The sequence below is a fragment of the Phocoena phocoena genome, chromosome 15 (assembly GCF_963924675.1).
Source record: "Phocoena phocoena chromosome 15, mPhoPho1.1, whole genome shotgun sequence".
Classification (NCBI taxonomy): domain Eukaryota; kingdom Metazoa; phylum Chordata; class Mammalia; order Artiodactyla; family Phocoenidae; genus Phocoena; species Phocoena phocoena.
The window spans coordinates 707,643-710,558 of NC_089233.1; the positions used below are offsets into that span (position 1 = coordinate 707,643).

Here is a 2,916-nt window from a genome sequence, read left to right on the forward strand (position 1 = left end):
TTGCTGTCCTTATCATTAAGTCCTGGGCCTGACTCAGTTCTTCCTGCAAGATGTGGGGTCTCTCTGGGCTGCCAGAGAAGCCCGGGGGGTTCACACGTCACCTAAGTTGGAGATTAGCCAACCTAAGCCTTTCCTTATCTTCCCCCACCGGGAATACCCAGCAGCAGCCACCAGAGCCCACGTCCCTGCACTGACCCCTCCCCCATGCCTCCCAGATGCCCGAGACATCGCACCAGCTGGTGTAATCCCTTCTACCTGTGTCCCTTCCCACTTTACCACTGTTAAAAGTTGCTTTTTTAATTAATAGATTTCATTTTCTTCTTTTTAAAAAATTTTAATTTATTTTTATTATTTATTTTATTTTTGGCTGCGTTGGGTCTTCGTTGCTGTGCGTGGGCTTTCTCTAGCTGTGGTGAGCGGGGGCTACTCTTTGTTGCAGTGCGTGGGCTTCTCATTGCGGTGGCTTCTCTTGTTATGGAGCACGGGCTCTAGAGCGCAGGCTCAGTAGCTGTGGCTCAGTAGTTGTGGCGCACGGGCCTAGTTGCTTCGCGGCATGTGGGATCTTTCCGCATCAGGGCTCGAACCCGTGTCCCCTGCATTGGCAGGCAGATTCTTAACCACTGCGCCACCAGGGAAGCCCTGTTTTCTTCTCTTTTTTAAAAAAAATTTATATATTTATTTGGCTGTACTGGGTCTTAGTTGCCGCATGCAGGATCTTTAGTTGTAGCATGTGGGATCTAGTTCCCCGACCAGGGATCGAACCTGGGCCCCCTGCATTAGGAGTGCAGAGTTTTAACTGCTGGACCACCAGGGAAGTCCCTAGATTTCATTTTCTAACACAGTTCAGGTCCCAGAAAACTTGAGCAGAGCTCTCCCATATCGTCCCCTCCTCCCGCACAATTCCCCTGATTAGAGATCTCCCATACCCTCCCCTCCTCCCACACAATCCCCTGATTAGAGCTCTCCCATACCCTCCCCTCCTCCCGCACAATTCCCCTGATTATCACCATCGGGCCTTAGTGAGGTAGATTTGCAACAACTGGATCAGTATTGATAGACACTATTATTAACTAACGTCCATAGTTTATGTCCAAGCTCTCTCTCTGTGTTTTCCGGTTCTATGGGTTTGACCAATGGATAGTGTCCTGTATCCACAACCACATGATCATTCAGAACAGGTTCACTGCCCGAAAAAGCCCTGTGCCCACCTGCGCACCCTTCCCCCTCAAACCCCTGGTCCTTTCCCTGTCTCCAGAGCTCCGCCTTCTCCACAAGGTCACAGAGTTGGACTCACGTAGTCCGCCGCCTTTTCAGACTGGCTTCTTTCCCGTGATGTGCATTTGGCGCTCCTCCATGTCTTTTCAGGCACTGACAGCTCATTTCTTTTTAGCGCTGAATGATACTCCGTTGTCTGGATGGGCCACAGTTTGTTCATCCGTCTCCTGCTGAGGGACATCTGGGTTGCTTCCAGGTTTTGCAGTTACGACTAAAGCTGCTGTAAACATTCACGTGCCGGTGCTTGCGCGGACACGCGTTTCCAGTTCAGGTGGGTGGGCGCTGAGGAACGTGACTACTGGATCGTGCGGTAGGAGTACGTTCAGCTTTGTAAGAAGCCACCACCCTGTCTTCCACCAGCAATGACTGGAGTTCCCGTCGCTCCCTCTCCTCGACAGCATTTGGTGTTGCCCGAGTTTTGCATTTTAGCCGTTCTAATGGGTGTCTAGTGGTGTCTCACTGTCGTTTTAACTTGCGTTTCCCTAACGACGTACGACGAGGAGCATCTCGTCACGTGCTTCCTTGCCATCTGTGTATCTTCTTGCCGAGGTGTCTGTTCGGATCTTCCACCCGGTTTTCAGTTGGGTTGGTTGTCTTCCTGTTGCACTTTAAGAGTTCCGTGTCTATCTGGATGCAAGTCCTTTATCAGACACTTGCTTTCTAAATATTTTCTCCCAGACGGTGGCTTGTCTTTTCATTCCTTTAGTATGTTATTCACAGAGCAGACAATTTTAATTTCAATAAAGTCCAACTTATCAATATTTCCTTTCATAGATCAGGTTTTTGGTGTTGTATTTAAATGTCATCGCCAACAAAAACAGATACGTAGATCAACGGAACCAAATAGAGAGCCCAGAAATAAAACCACACACCTACAGGCATTTAATCTTCGACAAAGGGGGCAAGAATATACAATGGGGAAAAGACAGTCTCTTTAGCAAGTGGTGTTGGGAAAGTTGGACAGTCGCATGCAAATCAATGAATTAGAACACACCCTCACACCATACACAAAAATAACTCAAAATGGCTTGAAGACCTAAATATAAGACATGACACCAAAAAACTCGTAGAAGAGAACATAGGCAAAACATTCTTGGACATAAATCAGAGTAATATTTTCTTAGATCAGTCTCCCAAGGCAAAAGAAATAAAAGCAAAAATAAACAAATGGGACCTAATCAAACCTATAAGCTTTTCCACAGCAAAGGAATCCATAAACAAAATGAAAAGACAAACTATGGACTGGGAGAAAATATTTGCAAATGATGTGACTGAAAAAATGTACAGCTCATACAACTCAATATAAAAATACAACCCAATCGGGGCTTCCCTGGTGGCGCAGTGGTTGACAGTCCGCCTGCCGAGGCAGGGGACGCGGGTTCGTGCCCCGGTCTGGGAAGATCCCACGTGCCGCGGAGCAGCTGGGCCCGTGAGCCATGGCCGCTGAGCCTGCGCGTCCGGAGCCTGTGCTCCGCAACGGGAGAGGCCACAACAGTGAGAAGCCCGCGTACTGCAAAACAAACAAACAAACAAAAAATACAACCCAATCAAAAAATGGGCGGAGGACCTAAATAGACATTTCTCCAGAGAAGACATACACATGGCCAACAGGCACATGAAAAGGTGCTCAATATCGCTAAT

General features: G+C 47.9%; 1 non-coding gene across 1 annotated transcript; it reads right to left on the reverse strand.

Annotated features, from left to right (window-relative positions):
- Positions 1–741: 741 nt before the first annotated feature.
- Positions 742–814, reverse strand: TRNAR-CCU (transfer RNA arginine (anticodon CCU)). Its single transcript has one exon. It is a non-coding gene; the product is annotated as a tRNA-Arg (tRNA).
- Between the last annotated feature and the right edge of the window lie 2,102 nt (positions 815–2,916).